General features: G+C 46.8%; 1 non-coding gene across 1 annotated transcript; it reads right to left on the reverse strand.

Moving 5' to 3' along the window:
* Positions 1–6,021: 6,021 nt before the first annotated feature.
* Positions 6,022–6,140, reverse strand: LOC137500748 (5S ribosomal RNA). The gene has a single exon (XR_011018249.1). It is a non-coding gene; the product is annotated as a 5S ribosomal RNA (ribosomal RNA).
* Between the last annotated feature and the right edge of the window lie 798 nt (positions 6,141–6,938).

The following is a 6,938-nucleotide window of genomic DNA, read 5'->3' on the forward strand; positions in this document are numbered from 1 at the left end:
GTGTAATTTATTTTTATTGTTGTGTGTGTGAGTGTTGATCGTATGTGTTATGTGTGTGTGGCCGTGTGTGTATGTGTGTAACCAAGACTCGCTACATTCAGTGTCACGGTGACACAGCAGTACGTGTTTGTCGGTTGTGGTTGTTCTGGGGTGACCAGGAGCAGACCACACCCTCTTGCGTTCGGAGGTTTGCAATGGGAATTACCGACGTCGTTAAGCAGTGACTCATACATAGGTGACTGGCGCCACCATATTTGTGTGAGTGTGCGGTGTTAAATTTGGAAAAGCATCGGTTAGGTGTTAATTTCTGAGGAAAAATATTGAGCATCTGTAATTGGCAGTTTGTTGGCACCCGCATCGGCTGTACCCTTGTTCTGTGGTTTAGGAAGTGAGGGTTTAATTTGGGATTTGGGAAGAAAGATTCTTGGCGGGACGTGGATACTTGGTCTTGGGTTCAGGGGCTCAGCTACTCGATCCACTGAGTTGACCCTGAATGTAAGCAGTTAGTTGAAGGGGGGGGATAGGGGGCGGGGACAGGGAGGGAACCAACAGTCCAGGTTCTCGTCCAGGGAGAGTGATGTCCCTGGCCAGGGAGAGTGAAGTCCCTAGTTTTAACGAGAGAGGAAGGTTGGCTGGGCACTCGTCCCGGGTAGGAGTCCTAGGCATAAGGAGAGTGAAGTCCCTATGTTTTACGAGTGAGGGAAACCGGTCGCAGGCGAGGAGGGTGCCTTTGACCGGGGGGGGGTCCTAGGTTACAGTGCGAACCGTAAAGAAGGACTTGGATGAGGGAGATCATGGGGCAGGGAGGGGTACGTTTGATTTAACGGTCAAACGCACTAGGCGGACCAATTTGTGGCTATCAGTTACCCTCTGTTGCCCGAGTCGTGACAGGGCTAGTTTTTTATACGTGGTTAACGCCACAGACAAGTCACGAACTCAGGACAGCAGGGCAACGTCAGTTACGTAGTCTGTTGCAGGGCTGCCGCGTAGACTCGAACTTGGAGACCTGTACATGCTGTACTTGACTTGGAAGCAGTACAAGGGCTGTAACAAGTCTAAAAACGGCGGTTTACTTGAAGTGAGCAGACTATGAGGCTTGATTGGTCGCTGGATTGATAGCTGCGCTGTGATTGGTCGGTGGCGCTTGACGGGCCAGCACGGGGTGAGGACCCGGCTGGAGGTGGCCGCGGGAGCCACGAGCTCCCGCACTTGGCGGCCATGTTGGATTTGCTGGGTGGGCTAGCTCCTTGGCTGCTAGCCCGGCTGCTACGATGCTTCCCTCTCACGCACCCCCAGCCCCCGCAGGGGCAGAGGAAAAACAGAGCCAAGATGGAGTGGCTCCGTCCAGGCGGAGTGCTAGGCCTGGACTGTATGTGTGTGTGTGTGTGTGTTCGCGCGCTCCCCTGGTTATCTGAGTGTATCAGGCTACTCGGACCGCGCAGGAAACAGCAGTGGCTGGCTGTCGGGTGGGTTGCGCGGCGACAAGTTGGGGACGTGCTTCCTAGCTCCTTTCTCGTGCTCCCTGCGTCTTTAAGGGGTGGGTTACAATCAGGGTTCGGTTAGGAAGGGATAGTCAAAGGTTTGACGCTGCTCCTCAGGTGGCAGAAGTACTCGTCACCTTGCTTCGGGCGTCCTGATGGAGGTGCGTTCGATGGGCAGCATTTCACCAGCCGCCTCTCCATGCCGACGTTTAGGGGCGGCCGTCGTCGTCGCGACGCCCCCGGGAGTGACCCCCTCTTACCTGAAGGAAGCCCAATCCTTCCTCTAGCAATGGAGCTGAACGGCCATCCTCAGGCTCTAACCCCTTCCGAGTGAGAGCAAAGGCAAGTCAGCCTTTAGGTAGTTTTCCACAGAGTGAAGCAGACCTGCTGTAATCTGCCTCTTGTAGCTTTGCTTGAAAGGACCTACAGGATAAAGGACATAAGTTAGAAGCTAGCCTCCATGACTCGTTCGACTCCTGCTTTCCTGCTGGTAGCGCCAATCTCGTAAAGTCCTAGCCTTTAGGCCTCTATTTATAAGGCTCTCAACTCTGTACAGTCTCTCACATCCAGCAGCTTTCAGCCCCTGTCGGGGGTCGAAAGCTCAGGTTGGGAAAAGGGACAGCCTGCCCAAGGGAACCTCTAGATGTTTCTTAGGGCATAATTAAATTTCCAGTTCGCTACAGAGCCTGTACCGCCTCAGGAGAGGCTTCACCCCTCGCCTGCTGGATGGAGGCATTGTGAGTCGTATCTTACTGCCTCCAGTGGGCTGCGAAGGCAGGATCGAGAACACCGTGACGGAGGAAGGGGCAGTCAGTCCAGACTCTTCAAAGAACAGATTTCCTGTACCAGGAGATGATAAGTCTGTCAGTTTGATAGACCTGGCAACATCCCTTACCTTCGGTCAAATTTCTTTAGGATGAGAGACCCTTTGAGACAGCAACTCAGCAGATTTATTGGAAGGAAGGAAGGAAGGAAGGAAGGAAGGAAGGAAGGAAGGAAGGAAGGAAGGAAGGAAGGACCATGGTTTCCCAACAAACTTCTCTGCAAGACATTGCCACAACTTACAAGGGAAAAAATGTAAAGGTTTGAGGTGCTGCAACACTCATACAGCTAACATCTCACTTAAATGGTCCTGAAAGAAAGAAAGAAAGAAAGAAAGAAAGAAAGAAAGAAAGACAGAAAGAAAGAAAGAAAGAAAGAAAGGAAAATAATAATAATAATAATAATAATAATAATAATAATAATAATAATAATAATAATAATAATAATAATAAGAAGAAGAAGAAGAAGAAGAAGAAGAAGAAGAAGAAGAAGAAGAAGAAGAAGAAGAAGAAGAAGTTGTGTTTAATGACCCTTCAATAGGAGTTTATTTTTTGAGAGAAGCTAGTGTTTTTACCTTGAATATGTATACTCTGAACGAGGTGAAGCAGAATTTGAAGCCAACTGATCGCGCCGAGACTCGATCTTGCTACCCACCTTCATCATACAGAGTAGCGTATGACGATGATGATGATGATGATGATGATGATGATGATGATGGTAGTAATAACTGTATCCAAAATTCAGGTAACATCAGTTTTTACTCGCAAAATGGTTTCATGATTTCTTTGGCTAAGAGAACCAAGCGGTAACCCTAACCTCGAAAATGAATTGTCGCTCTCGATTTATAAGATGCCCTTTCTTTCTTCGGCCTAGTCGCTATCTAGTCGGCAGTCGTTTGAAATCGTGCAGGTTTCTGCATGGTTCGACGTGCGTATCCTACTAGCAGTTGAAGTCAGCGTGAAATTAAGTACAGTACAGTAACTATGTGTAAGATCTCCTTCACTTGGTGAGACAAGTTGTAGGGCCAAATAAAGGTACAGAGAGCAGAGAGAGCATTACATAACATAGAGCTAAATATGCACTGTACTTGGGTTGATGGTGTATTATACTGAACGCCCTCTTCCCCCCCTCCCCCTGCCATTACATCTTTACTGAATGATTCTGCACAACGTTCCCTGCTGTTAATATTAATCCCCTACTGGGTTTTAGCTTAACGGTATCACTCGGTAATCATCATCATCATGACAGCCTCTGTCCTTCATGCTAAAAATCAGCTGCAGAGAAAAGGACCCTTTGTGTTCTTGCCATTATTATTATTATTATTATTATTATTATTATTATTATTATTATTATTATTATTATTATTATTATTATTATCATTATCATTTACCTCAGCGAATGAAAGCCCATGTATGAACATTTTTTTGTACATAAGCAACGATCAGCTGCTTTACCGACACCTTGTAATCCAAGAAAGAAAGAAAGAAAGAAAGAAAGAAAGAAAGAAAGAAAGTAAGTATAGGGGTACCTAACCACTCCTGAAAACTACTTTCATTGAAGGTTGTACTAGGCCAAACTCTAGAGACCTCTTACTAAATGGTACCATACTACAGGGCAGGTGTAAAAAATAGTTAATGAAACCGTATAATGAAAGGTACAGACTTAAGAGCAAGTGGCGTACTGGCTTATTATCCCTCCCTTCCAGGACCCTTCTTGCAACCACTAACCACCACCTACACCCCTGCCCAAGCAGTATTCGAGCATCGGGCTGTGTGATGTGGTCGCCTTAGAAGTTTGTGCTAGACAATACCCCAAAGAAAGTAGGTGGTTTAAGACAGGCAATAAAGTTTTAAGTTTTACTCCTCTTCCCTCAAATATGAAGAGAAGTACACCATAATGAGGGGTACTAAGCCATTTAAATTCATGACAGAGACCTGATGATTCTTAGCCCTGCTGATCTAGGGTGACACTTGATATAACCAGGCCAGACCCAGTACCTGAATATTTTTAGGTTATCCAAGCCAAACCTGGGTTATATATTGCCCGAAATATGTAGCATCTACCCTGTAATTAGAAGATGCAGGTGTGACTTCACGACTGGTGATGATATAACGGAGCACAATTTAGCATGTTAGGTACTAGTAGATCCACGATCAGCCCTAGCCGTGTCTGATGCAGAAATCCTAACCTGACTTGGGAAGAACGGTAACTTATTTCTTTCTTTCTTTCTTTCTTTCTTTCTTTCCTTGAACGCTAGCCTGTAGTAGTAAGGCAAGAGGCAGTGATCAGGTGGTCAGCAAAAGGACACATTATTGCTTGAGTTCGAAATTGTCCACTGCCTTAAGTAATAGTCGTATTAGTAGCAGTAATGGTGGTGGTGGTACTACTAGTAAGGTTATGTTCACTATTATCTTACGCCTTTCGTAGATGCCGAGGTGCCGGAAGTTTGTCCCGCAGGAGTTCTTTTTATGCGCCCATATCTACAGACCATCGAAATATCACACGAGTGAGCCGGTGTCGAACCTGTCAAGTAGGGCTCAGAATGGTCTAATTTTAATTCTAGGACGGTAACAGTAACTATACGGAGTTCCGATTCGTTCTACTCAATTTATCACTTGCCAAAAGATCGGTCAGCTGACGTACAAACAACAAAAACGAGTGCTTTCCTCCCTTCACCTAACCTAAAACGTCACGACTCTTTGAACTAACCCTTGTCGTCAAAAGGTTACCTTCTCAGTCTTATTTGAAGGGCGTCTCGTCTTTGATAGAAATGAAAGAGTTTTACAAGTTCCTAGGCTTCAAAACTACGTTACATCGCAACACACGCACTTCGAAGATAGCGGGCTGTGTGTAGGCCACTGTACTGCACTGGTGCCCTACCGTTCGTAAGGAAGCCCGGGAGAGACACGAGCGTACTACAAACTTGTAACTTATTGCCGAACCGTGTCGTAATTTGAATAGCTACTTACCTGAAAGAACATAAAAGGAAATTGTTCGACTCTTTGAGGGGCTGCTAAATGCCGCGGTCGGTTGCTAGGACATGGCTTTCATTGTAATCACGACAGTGTCGATGACGTTGCATGGAAACCACCTTCCTCGCGATTTTCAAGGTGGGCGGGGAGTTTAGAAGCCTCGTTCCGCCCTTTAATAATCTTAATATTGGGAGAAATAGGACGTAGAATGATGTTATGTGCCATAAGAGGCCTGCAGGATAAGCTACACTAACCTAAAAGAATAAGAACAGCAAGTTTAGACATAGGGACGTACGATAGGAGGTACGAAAGTTAAAATCCTGGCACGAGTAATTGGAAGCGGTGCTAGGCTCAGCAAGGGTCCCCTAGGTCGACACACACACACACACACACACACACACACACACACACACACAGAGAGAGAGAGAGAGAGAGAGAGAGAGAGAGAGAGAGACGACGAATAATAATAATAATAATAATAATAATAATAATAATAATAATAATAATAATAACAACAACGATGATGATGATGTCGCCGCCGCCAGGTTAGGCCGGTCACCTAGGAGGAAATGCAATACTACGCTAAGCTTCGTTCCTGTATAGCCACGGGGTCGAAGAGCAGCAAAAGGTCTAGCTAGTTTCAGACGTAACAAAAAACGTGATTTAAGCAATTTCTGCTGGCCTGAGGCAAAAGTTGAAAGTAAGTTGTCGTACTGGGACTGGGAAACTTGGTAAAAAGGGAATTGAGCCAACGGCACGTGGTGTTCCCAAGCGGTCACCCATCCAAGTACTGACCACGCCCAATGTTGCTTAACTGCGGTGATCGGACGAGAACCGGTGTATTCAACATGGTATGGCCGTTGGCGAGAGAACGGAGCTTGAAACGTCCATACGAACCGCAAAGCGAGTTTCCTGGAGGTCTTTGTGGCGCGGGGGCGTTGGCAATGGTGCAGGGGTGTGCTCGGAGGTCGCCGTCGCGGAGCGGGCGCGGGTGGTTGTCGCGCTCCGCGGCGAAACGTACCCTAACTCGACTTAACCCCACTTCTCGTAACCTAACCCCAAAAAAACGCGCGCGCTGGCGCGCGCGCGCACACACACACGGGAAGTGTCGAGGGTTGTAATAATAATAATAATAATAATAATAATAATTACTGAAGGTGGTTGTGAAGGGGCCGGCGCTGTAGCGCAGGGGCAGCGTGCCTGCCTCGTAGCTGGGGGGCCCGGGTTCAATTCCCGGCCAGGCAAAGGAATTTTACCTCGATCTAATGGCTGCTTTGAGGTCCACTCAGCCTGCTTGCTTAGGGGCTGTAGTGCCATGGGGCTTGGTCTGGTTTTCATTGTAAAGGACAAAGCAGGAGGATTTTTAGCAATAAGGTAATGTAGTAGTAGTAGTAGTAGTAGTTCTTCCCTCCTTAGCTTATGATTTGAATGTTTTGCACTGTCTTTCGATGTATATGAAGTAGGACAGATAGATAAAATCAGAGTGGAGTTGATAACAAGGCTAACAGATGCTGCTCTTTTTTTTAAAGGTGTGGTGGCCCTGAAAAGGGCCGTTTGTTAAGAATGCAGCAAGGCAGAAAACCTGGCACCTTACTTGGAGCTGGTGTATTTGGTAACTGCCTTGGTACCCTCACTGACGGCGTGCTTGGCCAGCTCACCGGGC

This window comes from Anabrus simplex, chromosome 4 (assembly GCF_040414725.1).
Source record: "Anabrus simplex isolate iqAnaSimp1 chromosome 4, ASM4041472v1, whole genome shotgun sequence".
NCBI lineage: Eukaryota > Metazoa > Arthropoda > Insecta > Orthoptera > Tettigoniidae > Anabrus > Anabrus simplex.